Source organism: Cyprinus carpio, chromosome A23, assembly GCF_018340385.1.
Source record: "Cyprinus carpio isolate SPL01 chromosome A23, ASM1834038v1, whole genome shotgun sequence".
Classification (NCBI taxonomy): domain Eukaryota; kingdom Metazoa; phylum Chordata; class Actinopteri; order Cypriniformes; family Cyprinidae; genus Cyprinus; species Cyprinus carpio.
The window spans coordinates 15019197-15039318 of record NC_056594.1 but is presented as its reverse complement, the minus strand read 5'-3'; the positions used below and the strand labels follow the sequence as shown (position 1 = coordinate 15039318).

Below are 20122 nucleotides of genomic sequence, written 5' to 3'. Positions count from 1 at the left end.
ACCAGTTGAACCTCTGCTGTAGAGCTTGATTGGATTCACAGCCATTGACGTCAATAACAAAAGGTAAGGGAAGTGTTTTATACTCCCTTTTATTAGGTCATGACCAGTTGAGAACTACTGATTTATATTATACTGTAGATGAATGACTGCAGATGCCCTTTTGAGTTCTGAATTAGTGTGCTAAGATTTTGATTTATGTTTGCATTTAATAATATGCATGTTTAGGGAGTTTAAAATAATTTGATAAAGCATTCTCCAGTGCACACATGCCAGTGGTTTTGTTTTTATTTGATACTATAATGCGCAGACAAGGCTCCTCACTTTCATTTCCTGAGTAAGTGATTAAGGAAGTTACCACCTACCTGTTATTGTGAGCGAGTGGGACAAATAAATGAACAGGGAGAACACATTGTTACACAGGGGGGTTCCCAAACATTAGTGGCAGTATTTAGTGTTTTTATAAGCTTGGTTACTTAAACACCTGTTAAAGGCCCCGCATGCTTAATTCTACAGGTACACATGTAAGGCATACTGCAGCCTAGTGATATTAATAAAACAACCCAAAGGCTGAAGAGAGCATTAACTCAAGTCAGCAAAAAAGGGATAGAATTATAACAGCTGCCAAGTCGGTTAAACTTCTGTCTCCACCTTGTTCTCTCCCTTCCTCTATTCGCCCATCAACTCACATATCTGCTCCTTACTTACAGAGCATAGGCAGCTGCCAGCACTCCTAGCTTCCGGTTAGAAGACAGGCGTCTGCTTCTAGAGGACATTGCTTGTACATATCTTTATCTAATTAAAGTAAATGCCAGTTGCCTGCCCTTCCACGATATGCCAGTGAGTTTCACAGTCGACCTTAATTACGCTCTAACAGGGATCTGTCTGAGGACAGGTATAGAAACAGAAAGAAATGAGACGGTAGTATTCCATCATGTAATGGGTTATTCTGTGAAGTGGATACCTTGTCAAGTTTGAGAAAATGATTTTCAAATCACAGTTTTGTAATTTAAGCGTTATATATTTTATAAAATATTTTAATAAATTGCACTGTACAATCTCAGGTAGTATTAATACATTTTAAAATATGATATATTAAAAATTAAGGCATGATTATGTTTTCATAAAGCCAACAGGGTTCATATAACACATTAATGGGCATAACCGAATTGAACTAAACTATAACAAACTTAACAATAACTATGACTACAACTTATTTATTTATTTATTTTCAACTATGCACATTTTGATCTGAACGTAAAACTGTAATTAATTTTTAATTGTTTCTTCAATTTATTTCTTTAATTTATTTTTACAAAGTGTATATATCACATTTTGATCTGAACGTAAAACTGATATATATATATATATATATATATATATATATTTATTTATTTAATATATATATATATAAGTGGTAGAGCATTGCATTACGAAGCGCAAAGTTGGGGGTTCGATTCCCCGGGAACACATGATAGGTAAAAATTGATAGCCTGAATGCACTGTAAGTCGCTTTGGATAAAAGCGTCTGCTAAATGCATAAATTTAATTTTTAATTTAATTTAATTTATATATATATGCTGCCTTAATGATAATATGTTCCAGTGTTCCAATGTGTTCCAATATGTTCCATGTATCCAGTGTCAAGGCTTTCTGCTTGCGTAGGGCAAAGGTGTCCTCACATTAAAACTGCTTACATGTCAGCAGTGCCAGTGCTTTATCACTTTGTCAATGCAGACGTTAGGACTGATAGTCATCAGTTTGTCAATTTCTATTGTTCTCATCTGTTTGTGCAATTGTTTGTGTGGTTAGGTTTGGATGGAATGAACTCAAAGTATTCTCTTTGTTCCAATTATTCATGCTCCCCTCCCATTCCAGTTAGGCAGCAACAGACACCTAATTTTACCTGCCCTTTGATGACAAAATGTTCAGGTTTATGTCATGCTAAAAATGTTGTTGTTGGAAGTTCCTGTTTGCACTAGCAGCATTGTTTTCCACCTTCTAATAGTGAGGACCAGTGACTTGCAAGAAAGATTCAACCAAATATGTGGACAGAAGGAAACTAATTGCTTTAAGTGGTTCCACCTAGCAGTATGGCTCTTCTAACCTTGTCCTACATTGCGATTAGCTTTTAATGTTTCATAATTAGTGATGGCACTGGAGAAGAAGTCAGAAGGCTAAGGGTTTGTTGGGTCTGCCCTTGAGAGCCGCTCTAATGAATCAATGGATGGCAATAATTGTACTAGTCATTACTGAATCAAGTGATCTGCAGAATAATGTATTGATTTTTGCTCTTTCTTACTACATAATTATTCTGTATCACAGTATTGCACCATCAGGGGAATAGACTGAAGGGCAAGCAGAATCTGTTTTGAATTTTTGGAGCGGTCTCATTAGCTTTTAAAATAGAGAAATTAACTTTTTTTTTAAAGAAAGTTTTACATTAAGTTCCAAAGCAACTAATAATATGAAGCTTTATCAATCATTAGGCTATTCTGTGTGTGCCCCATTTTTCCACGTGTCCCTTTCAAAGTTCTTGCATTACCTCAGAGAAGTTCTTTTGTGTAACATGATGTTCAAACCAACCATTTAAAAGTGATGAACCCAACAGTCTGAACCGCAGAACATGAGCTTTACCTCTGAACATTGTGGGCTTGTGGGGCTATTTCATCATTAAATATGTACTGTTTGTAACAGTATCCCACAGGCAATAATAGGATGGGGATTTGAACTATGAACATGTCTTTCAATATTTATCAAGCGGCAGATATGAAATATAATTTCATTTCACTTCAATAGCTAAAAAACGTGAAAGGTTATCCTTATGTTGTCATTTAAAAATAAAGTAAAGCCGCTGGACAATGTTGATGATAAAATAATTGGTATTGTTTTGTTATTATGCTGTTATTTACTTCTTAAAATTCACAATTATTTTTGTCCTTTATATGAAGGATTCACAGTAAGGCAATTATACAGTAAAGTAACACATTAAATTATACATGAAATTTTGAAGTAAAAAGACTTGTAAAACATACTCCAATAAATTAAAACTTATTTTTTTTTACCGTATTTATATATTTATAGATAGATAGATAGATATTGTTGATTCAGTTGCAAAATGTTTGCTAAAGTTGGATTTGCAAGATCAGAGCATTTCCTTGTTAGCTGACTATACTATTGATTACCCCTTATTCTTTTTTATGTCGAGCAGGCCACATTACAAAACTGCTAATTAGCAATAATATGTTTGTCAATAATTCACAAGTGTGCAGAATTTGGATAAGGAGAAGTTCAGGTTTGAAATACATTATCACATCTCTTTTTGTCCCTTGAGGTTATTTTGTGTTATGACCTTCGTGATTCTGTATTATGCAAAAAATATAGCTTTGATAAAAATGATAAATGATAATTTAAAGGTAATTTTCATATTTTGTACATTTTCTACAATGTTTAAAAAATGCTAAATACAGTGGATATTCCACATCGTTTTAGTTGCTTGTTTAAATGTAAAACAGTTATTTTGTCTGCACTGAAATGTGCAAAATGGCTCAAATGTAGTACAACAGAGGAGAACTTATTTTTTTGGATGGAAGAAATTTTATTAAAGCAAGTGTCATCAGGATTGTGAATCCAGAAGGTGACCACAAGAGGAAGACACCCCAACAATGTCATATGAATGAACAGAATAAAATCTCCCATATCATGCACAGCAGTGCAGCTCAAATCAATACCACAGTCAGTGCAATTAGCCTGAAGGGCGGATATGAGGAATCCATCCCGTGTTTTCCAGTTCACTTACTGTGCTAACTGAGATATTCAATTAAGGATTCCTCTTCCCAGTCTGAAGCGGCTCTCCAGGGCAGATCTTCCGAGCGACCCACCCTATGTTAGAAATAGGAAAATCCAATAATAACACCACTCCAAAAAAAAAAAAGAAAAAATGAGGCAACTTTAATCACGCTCCCTTGTCATGCACCTTATAGGCTACATAACATTTGTTCTAACTTAGAAAGTCGCGGGAAAGCCAGGAAGTAACGTTACAGGTAAGACTGTTTTGGATGAGCTACAGATCTCACTTGTCAGTTGTAACTATTTGTTTAAGACTCCAGTGAGTTTAATTCGACCAGGTGTTCACGATAGAACGGATCACTTGTGTTTGATCTAACGCTTGCGTTTATAATATAAAGTCATGTTTTGAATAGAACGCGTCACTTAGTGCAGAACTGAAAGTCTGCGCACCTACAGTCACCTACATGCGCGAGGGACAGACGCGGACCGGTTCAGGGAGCTCGTGCGCTGTTTTCTTCCGGCTAAAAGTAGTTCACAACTTTTTGATCGCTTCCGATAACCCGAGACTTGCCTGTCCTTATCTGTCCGCTCGTCATACAGCTATTAATGCTGCAAAACACTGAGATGTGTAACCTGTATCTCTCGTGTCTTTGACACATGATGTAGCCTACTGTATATGGATACAGTACAAGCCGTAGTGCTTTTTTCTTTCATGTCATTCTAAGTAATGTAAATATCAGTGTAAAACGAAACCGCTTTAAATCTACCCACAACGTGATCGAGCTCCTAACAGGTGTAAGCAACGAGAGTGCAAAGTGAAAGCAGCAGTGAAGTATGTACGGAGTGTGTGTGAGAGAGATAATACTGTATCTATATACATATATAGCCTAATTTAGGAATTTATTGTTTTGTGGTTCCTCAATTTTTTGTGATATGTTACTTTATGATAAAGTAATAAATAATGCCAGTACTTTATGACAGGGTTTATAGTCCATTTTGTTTTGTTTATATTACTGTATAAACTGTTGCTATGGTTACCTGCACACGCAAAGGCAATTTTTTGTATTTAGCGCACTCTTAGTGTAGGGCTTAACTTTTTTTTTTTTTTTTTTTTTTTTTTTTTTGTTAGTTAAACTTTAGAACAATCAGTTGAAATATTTATGATTGATATTTAGAATAATAACACATTTTAGACCCCGCAACGTTTTAGACCTGGCGGGCAAAACATCCATAGAACTGCCCCACAAGACTGTCAATTTTCTATCTGTTCCAATCCAAAAGTATTTAAATTACCTCTCAAAAGAATAAAGCAAAGATATGTGAACAAAATGCAAGTTTTGGCCATTAGCAATCCATATAAAGCACCTGTCGCAATATTTCAATCACTAACATTTAATGTAAATAACACTTAAAGTGCCTTTAATTAAAATATGAAATTAGTAGGCTACACACCTTATTGATGATGCGTTCTTTATGTAGGCAAGCAAATGAGCCCGGAATATGAATGCAATGCACTAAATAGTTAAGCGTCATCTTTATAATGGTTTTCTATGGGAAAACATTTAATATTAAACTTCACACGTTGCGTTTATATTCTGGGTTCATCTGCTTGCCTGTGCAAAGTATGCATCATCAATAAGGTGTTTTATTTGGCCTTTAAATATCACTGTCTTACTACATTACTACTAAATGCAATCCTAAAAATAACTGGCGGTCAGTGGAGGAAAGCCTTGTTTTGCCCTCCATGTGGGCATTCCTGTAGGGGTGTGACGTCACCTGAAAACTATCAATTGGTTGCAGTCATAGATACTGTATGTAGGCTATAGCTAGATGCCCTGTTAGCGGCTGTTTCTATGGGCCGCTATACATAAGCCGTCCGCCATATTGGAATGTGAAAGCCGGTGTCTTGAGGGCAATACCGGTGCATCTGCACTGCAACTGTAGCTATACACATGTTTATGAATATCTGTAGGCTATCAAGGCATTTAAAAGGTGCTTTAGTTTAAGAACCTGTAATATTGAGTTAATACATATTAAAAAAACAAACAAACACATTCTTAACCTGTGAAAGCTGCCCACTGTGTGCTCACGGTGTGTGTGTGTACCTACTATTCACTGCTGTGTGTGTGCACTTGGATGGGTTAAATGCAGAGCACAAATTCTGAGTATGGGACACCATACATGGCTACATGTCACGTCACTTTAATTACGTAGCGAAGGGGGAGGGGCTATCAGACTCTGATTATGAATGCCAAAATATTCTTACATAATTTATACTCTACACAGTTGAGTACATAGTGCATAAGTACATAATGTATAAGTGCATAGTGTATAGTGCATCATTTGGGATGCAGCTATTGATTTTTATTATGATGGAGTGCATATAGACTGCATATGCACTTTTATAGTTGGGGAAGTCGTGGCCTAAGGGTTAGAGAGTTTGACTCCTAACCCCAAGGCTGCGGGTTCAAGTCACGGCTGAGGTGCCCTTGAGCAAGGCACCGAACCCCCAACTGCTCCCCGGACACCGCAGCATAAATGGCTGCCCACTGCTCCGGGTGTGTGTTCACGGTGTGTGTGTGTGTGTACACTGCTGTGTGTGTGCACTTTGGATGGGTTAAATGCAGGGCACGAATTCTGAGTATGGGTCACCATACTTGGCTGTATGTCACTTTCACTCACTCACTTCACTCACTTTCACTCCAAGATGGCGGACGGATCGTTGTGGATCTGTCGAATGTGGAATCTAGATACATACAGTATCTATAGGTTGCAGTGGCAACACGTTTGGAAAGACAAGCTTGTCACAACTTCACTGTAGTTTTTATAGTAAAATCTATAAACTTTTTTTTTTTTTTTGTAAATTCAATATAAATTTTGCAAAATATTGTCAGGTGATTATAATAGTTCCATGCTGTCAATCATAAATTAATTGTTCGATATTATTTTTATTTTGAGCATCTGAGAAAGCATGTAGGTCATTAGAGGACAGCATCGTGGGCATAGAGCAACACTTTAAATGTTACACATATTGCTTTAAATTAGGCTAATATGACAATAAAAAGAAAATTGTGTATTAAGTACATAATTAGTATTAACTCAGATTTATACAGTTTCATGAAGATGTAGTGTGTGATCCAGTTATTTATCCTTTACATTTAAGAAAAAACTATAACTTTATAATTATACAGTATTTTAAAGTGATATCATAGCATTTTCCCTATTACTTTTGGATTTATTGACTGTAATAATAAGTATTTGCTACAGTTTGCACTGTCTGACTTTTTAGTGGCATTAGTTTATAAGATGTTTTTCCTTTTTACTATGTTTGTTTATGCTCTGTTTGCTGTGTTGTGTCTGAAAGCAATAGTGTGTAAAAAGATCACTGCCACTTTAAACCCCAGAGTTGGCATATTCTCTCTGGATCTTTCTGCTTTGCTAATTATTGTGTTGTTTTCTGGACAAATATGTCATATCCATGGCGACCAGGCAGGTTTATTGTCTTTCTCATGCAATGGTTCACATAAGTAATTAATTACTCTCTTTTCATTCTCCCTCCATGTCTCCAGTAAGCCAATCAGTTGAAGGGAACATCTCATGTTTAAAATGCCTGTGATATCCAAGAGAAGGTAAACAGAAACCTTAATGTTTAGAATGTTTTTGTGCTTTGAGCATTTCATGTGTGATGTGTGCCCACTGTCTGTGGGTTTATCTGTGGTGTGTCTTTGCGTATCATACATTAGGGTTTTGAGCATTCTGAAAAATGATACATATTTAATAAGTAATTAATGTGTGAGGTAGCCTTTTTTGTGTGTCTGGGTCTCATTCAAATGACAAGGCTCTGTGTCTGATTATTAGACTAATGAATGAATTCAGTGTATTATAAAAAGCTTAAACTCAAATTATTAAAGCTTCTTGAAAAGCGTTGCATACATTTGAAATCTTCACAGGTTGTTTGTAACTGGTTATTAATGTGGGAATTGTCAGGGACAAGAGCAGTTGATCAATCTCAGGGTCTGTCTGCCTTGAATATTCTCTTTTTGTCTGTACTTTAACTTTTGACCACTGATAAATTGTGTTTGATTTGCTCTAAAGAGTTTATGCTGTGAATGGTGAATGTAACACATTATGCATGTAACTAGTGGAGAGGGCATCTCTGCATAGTTTTTGCTATGTCTTTAAAGGAATAGTTCACCCAAAATTTACTCCATCCAAGATGTAGATGTGTTTGTTTTTTCATCGTATGAAAATTAGCAGAGGAATTTTGCATTACCTCACTTGCTCACCAGTGGATCCTCTGCAGTGAATGGGTGCCATCAGAATAGGAGCTTAAACAGCTGATAAAAACACTCCAGTTCATCAATTAATGTATTGCAAAGTGAAAAGCTGTGTGTTTGCGATAAATTTATAATTAAGATTTTTAACTTTAAACATCACTTCTGGGCAAAAGATGAGCCCATAGGCCATAATAACACTTCCTCCAGTGGTGAAGTCCATCCCCTGTTGTCCTCTAACATCAAAATCCACAGACATATTTGTTTAGAACCGTTTTGAACTGTTTTAGCTTGTATACAGTACTTGTTGTCTCCTGATTCAGACGAGACAACTTTTTTTTACTGCTGAACGCAATATTATGTATGAAGGACTCATATTTTAGTTTTGAAGTTAAAAATGTCTTGATGGATTTGTTTCTAAAAAAAAACAAGCAGCTTTTCACTTCACTATACATTAAGTGATGGATGTGATGTTTTTATCAGCTGTTTGGACTCTAATTCTGACGGCACCCATTCACTGCAGAGGATCCAATGGTGAGCAAGTGATTAATGCTAAATTTCTTCAAATCTGTTCTGATGAAGATGCATCCTTTTACTTGCTTCAGTCAAAATCAAAGATATATTTGAGGTTTTGCTGATTTACTGCTAGTGTCTAGGAGTTGGTGCTACCTGTTTTTTCTCTGTCTCTCTGACCTTGGCTTTGAACCCGTAACCCTTGTGTTAAAATATACATTCATGATTCTGCGCTATGCTTGACAGCTCTCGAGATGTAATGCAATTGCTTTTTTACACCACCACTTTGTAAATTGCTCGCTGCAATGATTAGGTATCTTTATTCACACTATTGTGATCCTTGTAAAAAATTCCGTTCTCAACATGCAGGCATGCATAGGCCTCATGTTTGTTTAATAGTCATTATTATTTTTGTTTTAGTGCATTGGAAATATCCTCTTTGCATGCTTGATCAACCAGTGGGGAAATCTAATATAATTGAGGTTCAAGGTGAACTGCGTCCTGAGCATTTCCCCTTGACAGAAAGAGCATGCATACTGTATACTAGAGCAAAAATAAACAAATCACACTGACAACAGTAATATAGGCTTGATTTTGAAGGCATGGAATAAGTATCGATTTAAGCCCTCACTTTATAGTTGAAAATGGCTTTTTTGGTAATTTGTCCTGGGTCCTTTCAATTCAGAAGGAGGTGAGCGAGAGAATCAGTTGGGGGGTGGGGGTGAGTAAGAGAGAGAGAGCGCTAACAACAAGACAGAGAAAGGGACATACTGCCCCTTTCAGAGCTCATTATCATTCTTAATAAGTCTTAAGGAAAGAAGGAGCAGTGAGTGTAAATGCAAGGTAATCCTAACACTGGCCAAGGTTACTGGGGACAAAGGCACATGCACACCCCTCCCTGCTGGTTGCACTGGGACACAGAATGAGCCGTACCCCCAGCAGCACTTCTAGAGCCCTGCTAGATGCTAGAAGTGCATGAACGATGCTTCCTAAAAATGTTTTGACTGGCAACTTGGGCTTTAGCTATGAATCTTTAAATTAACTGGTTATAAAAATATTCATAAAACATTCTATTATAACAAATATAATTATATTATATTATATAAAATATTGTTTAATTACACTGAATCAACCTGACTACATTAGGTTAAGTAATGTTAAGAGTTAGATCATGTATGTACTTCTTGCACTGTATGTGCAACAGATTTTTATTTATTTATTTTAATTAGAATTTCATTGAATTGAGGTTGATAATATTGCAATCGGGCCCAGAAATATATGGGGGCAAAATTAAAGTGACAGAAATGCCACAGAAAATCCCTGTGACAAAATCATCATTTGATTTTTTTAAAGGTATATATTCTAGTTATTATTGTAGATAATTATTCTAATGTAATTGATTAAATTAAGGCATTTTACATTAAATAATGGCACTTACAGTGTTTTTGTTTGGTTAGAAAAAATGGCTTCATGAATGTAATAAAACCCCTCAAAATCTATGTCAGTGGGAAAATATTGTGATTATATTTTTAAAAGATGTATATATTCTAGCTAGTTATGCTATTAAATTAAGACATTTTACATTAAAGGATGTAACAGTGTTTTTATTTAGTTAAAAAAAAATAGCTTTATGAATGGAAAAAAAAACTAAAAAAATCTAGTTCAGGGGGAAAATATCACAACTGCATAAAAAAGGTCATTTCTGACAAATTCAATCCAACATATTGCGCAAATATGCACCTTTAGATTAAATATTATTTGAATCATGTTGAATTTATTTTTGATTTTGCATAAGAGCAGTTTTTACACACATTTGTTAATGCTGCACCCTATAGTATTAAACCATTACTTATGTTTGCAGTGTGTACTTGTTTGCTGTCAGGTATTTATTACAGTTCTGAGAGGATTAAATGATTGCATGGACAAAGCTGTGTTTAGCTTACTGGCGAGTTTAGTTCATCGTCTGCCTGTCTTGTTTTGAATGCTCCTGGTTTGGACGTCTCACTGATCTGTTTGTAGACCCTTAAAATATTATACTCATCATGCAGTGCATGAATATTATAATGAATATCATTGTAAGCAGTTCTTGATTGACTGAAAAGCTCAGTGTGAATATGCATCAGCTAAATGAACAAACTAAACACAGTCAGATCTGTTAAGCAGAGCTGTTGGCCTTTGCCTGTTTCTCAGTCACGTTTTCTCAGCTTCCCTCTGTCACCTAAAGATGATTTACCCCCAAACAGATGTTCAGACACTTATCGTTTGTTCTATTTTCTGCCCTTTGAAAGGTTATGAATGAAACGCATAGCCTAAGTAGCTGTGCCCTCGGCCCGTAATTGCCTGTGTTTGTGCCACTGTTATTTTCTGGCTGAGAGATGGAAAAATTTGAGAAAGCGGAGCGCTGAACCTCTGGGAGCACTGGTTGGCGATACAGCATTGGTCCAGTCCTGAAGGAGCTTCTTTCCTGTTCCACTGCTCCCTGTAGTCTCAACCCCTCCCTGGTCCTGGTTGGGGTTTGTATGGCAACCTGCTCTCATCGCCCCCTGGGGCAGCCTGGGTGGCAGAGAGCCATCGATGTTGTTATGAGAGCACAGAACCTCTGCAAAGCAGTCCATTGTGACTGGTGCGCGTTGAGGTGAGAGGAACAAAATATCACAGCAACAGGTTTTTTTCTTTTTGTTGTTTTTGCCTTTAATACCCGTAGGGGTTTGTTTAGCCTTTGATTCATCCGTGCTGCCGTCTGCTAAACGAGTTGTTTGTGATATCTGTTAATTGCCTCTTTTAAGTCATCCGTTTTGGTGCATGGTAGAAGGCAACTGGAAGAAGTGAAAACAAATGAAAACTGAGTTTGCGTTCAACAATCTAGAGGGATGAGAGAAGCATATTATCATGAGATGGTTATCACCCCGTTACGATCATTTGTTTTTACAAAACTTTTGTAATTGCATGTGAATTCTATTTTTTTTTTTTGTATTTTAAAATGACTCTGTCAATAAAAATGTCCTCAAGTGTTCAGGATGTATTAGTCAAGTACGATTCTTAGATCATAAGTGAATTCCCAGCGCTCACAAAACAAACTTAGAGTGAGATTCTAGCAAAACTACAGGTTGGTTCATTTTACTTGAACTCCCCACTTTAATCTTCTTCTGAATGGGAAGTCTTATTTTAGCACTGAGCATATGAGATTGGTCGTTCTCCACTAGGGGCAGTAAGAACAAATTAAATCCTGCTGTAGGCTGATGCTGAGAGCCCCTCGCAGAACAGCAAAGTCTTTCAATTACTGAAGAGAAAAAAAAGCTCACTTATTTCGGAAAACCTAAGGTACCGCTGAGTTCACCTCAAGCTGAACTGATCTTAGACTTATGCAAAGCACCACATAAATCTCTACTTATTTAAAGGGACAGTCCACCCGAAAATGAAACTTCTCTCATCATTTACTCATTATTTACGTGTCATTAAGGGTGAGTAAATATGGGGGTGAGTAAATGGTGACAAAATTAAATTTTTTTGGGTGAACTCCCTTTGATAATGATTTTTTGCAGAGGTGTGTCATTCTGTACTGGTTGCCACTTTGATACAGAAACATTTTGTAGTACCTATATGCAAGGATTTAAAAAAATTATTAATTTTATTATATATATTTTTTAATTTAGAGAGGAGAATAGGGTTTAAATGCAAACTTTTAGCAAAAATGTTACAAAAAGTATGCACATCTAACAGACAAAAAAAAGCTCAATTAGGTTGAAAAATAACTAGGAAGAAAAAGTTGGCACACCAAAAAAGAAAAAAAATGGTGAAAGCATGTTTGAAAAAGTGCTGGATATTTTTCTAGATTTTTTTTCTATTTCCTTTGTTTTCCGAAAAGATATTAGAGTGAGAAATAATGATATGTCATATTTCTATGTCATATTTTATTAATAAGAAGAATATTTTAATCATTATTATTATTATTACTACTACTACTGCTAATTGTCATCATTTACCAATTACTCTCACACACACACACACGCATGCATATATATAGTATTCTCTTTATTTATTTTTACCATTATTGTTTTTTTATTTTATTTTATTTTTTTATGAAAATCAACTCAGTTCTAGAAATTTGAGGGGGTACATGCTCCAAGCGCTTCTGTGTTGCTGTTAAAGAAGATGTTTCTTCATCTTCCTCTGTGGTGTTGTTTATCATGTGCCATTGGGTAATTTAGTTTATGTTAATTGATGCGCTTGCAGTAGCACACATACGGTGTGGTGTGACAGGCGGGGCGGGAAGGCCGCGGCCGAGGGACAGGTCAGAAAAAGGGGGTGCAATCAGCACGTCTGAGTGGTAGGAAGGCGCTGGTTTCTCCTCGTTTAACCTCGAGGAGGATGTGGGTTGCATTCTGTGACAGGTTCAGTGTTGAGCCTGGCCTCAAACACCCAGCACAAAGTCTACCGTCTCTCTGACCTGTGCTGCACTGAGCCAAAGACTTTGTTCTTCTCTGTTCTTCATTTATCATGTGCACTCAAATTAATTTTCTCTTGTTGGTTACATAGAGGTTACATACAATAGAAATGTTTTTTCTTAACATTAAACTAAACAGTGAACTCTACAATCTATTGAATCTCTCTCTTGCAGTTAACTAGCATTAGCTCATGTTAACATGCTAAAAGTTCTTTACTCTGATGTAATAAAACTAACTGAACTAAAAAAACTAAATTGACTTTATAAGAAATGACAAAAACACAACAAAAGTTGTGATAAATATGATATTTGAAATAAAAATTGAGAGGTAAAAATCAGTGGTGTGAATAAAATAGTCTTACATTTTAAATGTCATTGCAGAAATGTGTGATTAGTTATAATTATTTATGCAGTTAGTGAAAATGTCCAATAACAGGGGAGTTACTGAGATGGTGGACAACGTTGGGTGACCCGTTTTGTATAAAACAAAACATTGAATTAAAATAAATAATAATAAAAAACAAATAATTAAATAATGTTATTTTAAATTAAATTGATGGAAGTATATTTTATTAAATATATTAATCATATATATTTTTTCAAATAGATATTAAAAAATAATATACATTAAATAGAAAAAAAAATTCAGTAACTAGTGTAATTCTTATTTTTTATAATTTATAATTTTTTTTTAAAGACAATGATTTTGAAGCTGCTTCTTTCTCAAAAGAGAAAGTGGATTGTCAGCACTGACATCTCTGTTTTTACTCTCACCTTCAGTGCTCTTATCTTACGGAACAACCTTATTGACCGCTTATTTGTCTGCTCCCTTTTCTTCCTTGACAGAGACCTCAGCGGTTGCCGTCTCAATCAGCTCGTGTGGTAATTCCACTTCAGAATTCCACTTGGCTGTCTGAGTAAATGCATTTTTCAGCGTTTATTAGTACGCAGCGTCGCCAGAAGGAATTCCTCCCTTCTCCTATAGCCACTCCAGTAATTAGCAAATTGATTAGGAGAACTTCAGCACACCTCCTCGGTTCTTCCTCAGTTCACCTCCTCATTCTAGGACAGTATTGCGGTGCCATGGGATGGTGTAAATATTTTAAGGGGAAACCCTCAGCGAATCTCATTAATGGCTGTGGGGCTCTGCAGTTGTCTCCTGTTGAAGATCTCAGCCAGTTTTCTAAACTGTGATTAAAGAAAAGTTTTGTATTATTTAATCATGCTGTGTCCTGTGGGTTTGCGGTGCCACAGAGATCCTCCCTGAGCTTTTGTGTGTGTGTGTGTGTGTGTTTACCCTTTACTTTCTCTCCTCCGCTCCCTTCAGATCGATTAGTTTTTGATTCACAGGAGTGAAAGAGCTTTGAACATAGTGGTCATTCTGGGATGCATTTTGCAAAATGTGACAAAGACCTCTCTTTTATGTATGAATCCTAATTAAATTTTTACTCCATCCCCACGCTGCAGACTTTGCAGCAATTTGGCTGCTAATCACATTGAATTTTAAATGGGACTGTTTAAAGATGGCTTTAGATGCTTTCAGGATGGCACACTAGTGCAAATTAAGTCAGAATAGCATGCTGTTTGGAGAGAGGACCAATAAAGCATAATCCACATCACAATTGTCTTATGCATTTACGTCAACAGACAGCTTACAATATTTGCTTTTCTCTTTTAATTAGTTGAAAGGAACACAGGTAAACAATCAGCTGTTTTTCTTTGTAAATGGAGACAGGAAAACCGCTTTTCTTTTAATTATTCTGCCTGTTATGTTATTCCGTCTTGTCCCTACAATTTATGTAATTGAGGGAAAATGCGCAATCTAACAAACACTAAGGCTGCTTGATTAGTAAAAGGATTTGGCACCCTAGAAACGATTCATCACTTCTAATTTGATAGTAAAGCCTTTGTAAAATGGCAAACTCTTCTAGAAAAGCATGTCAACAAATGTGTTGTGCAAAAAAAAAAAAACAACGAAGAAGTTGTTCTCACACATTAGTATACATCATTAAGTTCCTTGTAGCCAATCATATTGCCCATTCACCCAGCATTCCAGAACATATTAGTGACATCTCGTTAGCAGAAAACAGATAACTGAGGGAAAAATTACCAAGCGGGCTTCAATTGTTTTTTTTGTGTTTTTTTTTTTCAAGTGGAATGACTGGAAAGAGCAATTCTCTCAAAATGGGATTTTTGTGCCGGTCCTTCAGTCTATTACATTTTGTTCAAGAGAACCCTTTTTTCCCTTCATAAAGTGTTTGTCATTTGTCTTTCCTTATTTAACTCATTTCTTTTTCACATCAACATTTTGTAAGTAGTTACAACTGGATGAAAGCAAAGAGCAAACAATGAAGCCTTTTATTTAGTACAATGAAGCCATTTTTCCTAGCATAATGCATTTTATGTCTGGAATAAGATGGATAAGTAGATTTGTTTGATCGATTTGTTTCTTAAGTCATATAACTCTTGCATTGTTGATGCAGTTTATGTAAAAACTGGTAACGTTTAATTTCATTAGCATTACAATAGTGGTGTTATATGCATAAAAATGTTGTAGTTTGCACTAACTTCCACAATACATGATTGTTCCCAGAGGAAACTTTTTTTTTATTGCTTAGACATTGCTCTGAGAGCTCAGGAGTCTAAATGGAGTTTTGTGTAAGTATCAGTGTAAAATGTTCCTTAGGAGAAATAAAAACAGATATAAATGAGACATTGAGAGTACTGAGCTTTAAAATGAATGTGGACAGCATAATTCTGATTGTAAGAAATGTTTTAGTAATACTGAATTCTCTGACTTTTAAAAACAAATCTGAGAACAATTTGAGACTTTGATGAGTGAAGTGACGTGACATACAGCCAAGTATGGTGACCCATACTCAGAATTTGTGCTCTGCATTTAACCCATCCTAAGTGCACACACACAGCAGTGAACACACACACACACCGTGAACACACATCCGGAGCACTGGGCAGCCATTTATGCTGCGGCGCCCGGGGAGCAGTTGGGGGTCCGGTGCCTTGCTCAAGGGCACCTCAGTTGTGGTATGCCAGCCCGAGACTCGAACCCACAGCCTTTGGGTTAGGAGTCAAACTCTCTAACCATTAGGCTACGACTTCCCCAATTGTGGAAATGGAAACATTTGAGTGTAATAAACTGCAATTCAGCCTCAAACTAAAATCCTGTGCTGCACCTACAGTACAAGTGGGAATAAAAAAAAAGGCCTAGCAATTTCTCATAGTATTGCTAAAACACCACCTTGACAATGTCAGCTACTGTTTGACTCTGCTGTGTGATCATTATGGGAAAATAAAAAAAAGAATGTACAAACACATTTTTGCTGTTTATTTTTGCAACCACACCTCGACATTCTGTACTATTTGACTAGGGTGGAGAATAATATGACAGTGAAAAAAGTGAAAGTGATGTGAAGTTAGGAATATTTTGTTTTTACATAATCAGAATTTGTGCTCTGCATTTAACCCATCCGAAGTGCACACACACAGAGCAGTGAACACACACACACACTGTGAACCACACACCCGGAGCAAGTGGGCAGCCATATGCTGCGGCGCCCGGGGAGCAGTTGGGGGTTCAGTGCCTTGCTCAAGGGCACCTAAGTCATGGTATTGAGGGTGGAGAGAGAGCTGTACATGCACTCCCCCCACCCACAATTCCTGCCGGCCCGAGACTCGAACTCACAACCATTCGATTGGGAGTCCGACTCTCTAACCATTAGGCCACGACTTCCCCAAGGGGAAGTGAATTTTGGGTGGGGAATTTTGGGTGGGGAAGTGAATTTTGTTAACTTAAAATGCACTTCAACTATAGTTAAATAAATGGATAAGGTAAAAAAAGTTGATTGCCTGTTGATTGTTAGTTTTTAGAACGTCCCAGTAGCTTCATGATACAGAAGATGAGAGCAAGTTTTATTGGGGTTTAAACGTCAGAAGCAGCCTCTGGTGTCAGTCTCTTCTAAATCCCCATTCCAAACACTCCATGGGTCATCTTGCTCTTTAGCTGATCTATTTTGGGTCTTGTTATAGTGCTATACTGTATGTATGGACACAGACAGGAAAGACACGTGTTTGCCCGTGCTCGAAAATGTAGTTCATTTTCAGCCGGCTGCACCTCCCACTTTCCCTGAGAATTCATTGGTTGCTTTTTGGACTCGATGTCAATGGCATAACTCACCTTTATTCGTAGTCAGTTTTCTTAACTCACAGTTCTGAATGAGCCCCATTTTGCTGTTGGAAAAAAAAAGTCCTGAGCAGCAGTATCAACAACTTGAACCACATGACATCGACTTGCAAATATTGTTTCAAGGCTTATAGTGCAATGTAAATTGATGAATTGATCAAGATGATGACTGATCGGACCAAAGTGATAATGCAAAACACACTCCACGTTAAACATCCTGTCAACCAGAGCTCCCTGACCCAAGTTCAGGTTCACACGACATGTTTGTTCACAACAGTTTCATAACTGACGGTACTAACACAATACTCGTTATGCCAATTTGCATCAACTTAAATGAATCATTCTCAGAAGAATTTCAATGTTTATCCACCTGTATGTAATTCCAAACTGTATGACTTTTTTGTCTGGAACTCAAAAGAAAATGTTTTGCATAATGTCCAAGCTGCTCTTTTCCATGTAGTAAAAGATTTTTAGCGATTAATAACTTAAATTTCAGTCTTTTTCAGAAGACTCAGAATATAGTGAATGAGTTGTGTGGACTACTTTTATTAGGATTTTAAGATGTTTTTTGACATCTCTGGTCACCATTCACTTTCATTTTATGGAGTATAACAGCGTGAACATTCGTCAAAACTTCTTCTGAAAGTCATACAAGTTTGGAACAAAATGAGAGTGATTAAATGATGACAGAATGTCATTTTTGGGTGAACTATCCTTTTAAGTACCTCATTTTAAATGAGTTTTTGCGTTTCAGTCTGTAGACCACAAATTATGGTATTTAAAAGAAAACTTCCATCTGGTCATGCAAATGGTTTTTCACCCTCTGTAACAATAGAAAAGAATTGTTTGAAAGGCAGTAGACTTTATTGTTTTTAATAAAAACCCCTGACTTGGTGAAAGTTTAATTAATAAGGGGCTTAAATCTCTGGGAAGAGGAGGGAATAGGGTCTTTAAGGGGTACTTATTTTTCCATCTGGGCTATCCTCCAAAAAAACTAGTCAATTAGTCTCTTAAGCTGCAGAGACAAAAACGTTATTAGTTCTAGCAAAAAGAATAATGGGTTTAGAAGGTTTTGCTTGAGAGGCAGGCAAAACCCCAAGCTGAATCCTGGGTATTCAGATTTTTTTCATTTTCATATAATCATGAAATACCAAGCATATTATTATGCATGCAAGTGTATTTTTCCCCTCTCTAATAAAAGGCAGTTGGGAAGAAGCCCTGTCATGGTTAACAGACACAAAATAAAAGTTCCATAATGGGTGCTCAAGTAATCATTCAGTCGGATACCTTCACAAAACTCTAGCTTTGAACTTTATGGATTTTTGCTTTGAGAAACACAGAATAACTCCCAAGTAACTCCTTCACTTCCACACAGGATTGAATACCATCTGAACGTTGTCTGTCAATGTTTGTGCAACCTTTTGTTTACTTGTTGTTTAGCTACCAGTCTATTTAAGGTCTGGGAATCATTCTGAGATGGGATATTATTAAAATGTAATTCCAAAGTAATTGTCTTCCCTGCACGATAGCTACATAAATCAACCACACCCTTACCTTCCTACCATCAGCTGGCCCCAATGCCAGGCATCACGTAATCCTGTTGGCCCGGTTCCTCACCTGCAAAGTCTGGAAAGCTGGGGAAAAAATGCTTTTTATATTCTGCACCCGATTTGAGGTCTGTACCATAATGTATTTCAGCAGAATTTAGCAAATAGTCTCAGCCTAGGGCCGCGTTGGGAATTAAATACGCTTAACCTTCAGCTTGGCTGCGGGAGCCTTAAATGATAAAAAGGTAACCGGAGATCAGTGCTCAGAGACGGCAACCACCTTGCCTATGAGACTCTTGAGTGATATTTCTCTTGCTTAGGGTGACCGTATAGATTAGAGAAGGATTGCGTAACAGTGTCAGCATCTTTGGTGGCCAAAATGTGTCCGGCTTCTGCGCCATGGGCTTTGTTTTTGTCTCAGGAGCATAGAGAGAGGTGATTGGCTACATAGGATCATCAAAGAAATTAATTGTTTCCCCTCCATGGTAAGAAGGTGCTACTCTTCCAAATCGAGTGCCTGCACTTGGTTATTACACTTTAATGGCTTGCTCGCCAAACTAACCATATATTACGGCGTGTGCAGACTCAGATCAGAGAAGATGAATAGGCTATTAATTAGAGTTGCGCAGAGAGGGCACAGGGGAGAGACTACTCATAGCCCTGCAATCAGTGTCAACGGGGTCCTTCTCTCTATGCGCTAGCCAGGCCATTGCCAGGTCAAACGACTTGATATCAGACTCTCGGAGAGCAAGCCAACAAGGCCAGACGGGCCGAGTGGTGCGCCAGGTAGCTTTAAATCGATAATGCAGCTCCGAGCTTAGTCAACAGATTTCCCCGACAGAGAGTTATAGATTAAATATTTGACAAGATTTGCGGCAGAAACGATTGTTTGGCTCTCTCGTCTCAGAATTAGCTTTTTATGGCAATTAATTAAAAAATGCCGTAGGAGACGTTCCATCTTGCACTCGTAGTCACAGGATAAATAACTCGGGGAGAAGGATATATGTACCTTTATTAGCTGACATGATCTCGGCAGCATCTGTAGCGGGACACTGTCTGCTCGCGAGCGACTTTGCGGAGAAGTTGCGCACCATCACTCAGGATGAGTGTTGTCTTTATGGCTTGTTTTGTTGAAATCCTGTTTTTTATTTTTTTACTCAAGGTATCAGAATTACGGCCTGTCTATGCAAATTAGGCAGTTTTGACAGTCTGTTATTCATGTCATCGCCTTTTTAAACACTTAAGGGACGTAAATTTGCAGTTGACGGGCTGCTCTGAAATTGCCACTAAATATTATTAAATATTTTAACAAGTTCCTTGTAAATATGTCTTAAATGTTTGAACGATGGGCAGCGAG

General features: G+C 37.0%; 1 protein-coding gene across 4 annotated transcripts in view; it reads left to right on the top strand.

The window, feature by feature from the left end:
* Positions 1–3761: 3761 nt before the first annotated feature.
* LOC109048443 (zinc finger protein castor homolog 1-like) overlaps positions 3762–20122 on the top strand; it is a 191336-nt gene continuing 174975 nt past the window's right edge. For 2 of the 4 annotated variants that reach the window (XM_042713322.1, XM_042713321.1), the window contains exons 1-2: positions 3762–4040; positions 7356–7415. The gene's annotated coding sequence lies outside the window, so the exon portion shown is untranslated. The remainder of the gene's footprint in view (positions 4041–7355; positions 7416–20122) is intronic. The other 2 variants (XM_042713323.1, XM_042713324.1) reach the window with 2 other exon arrangements.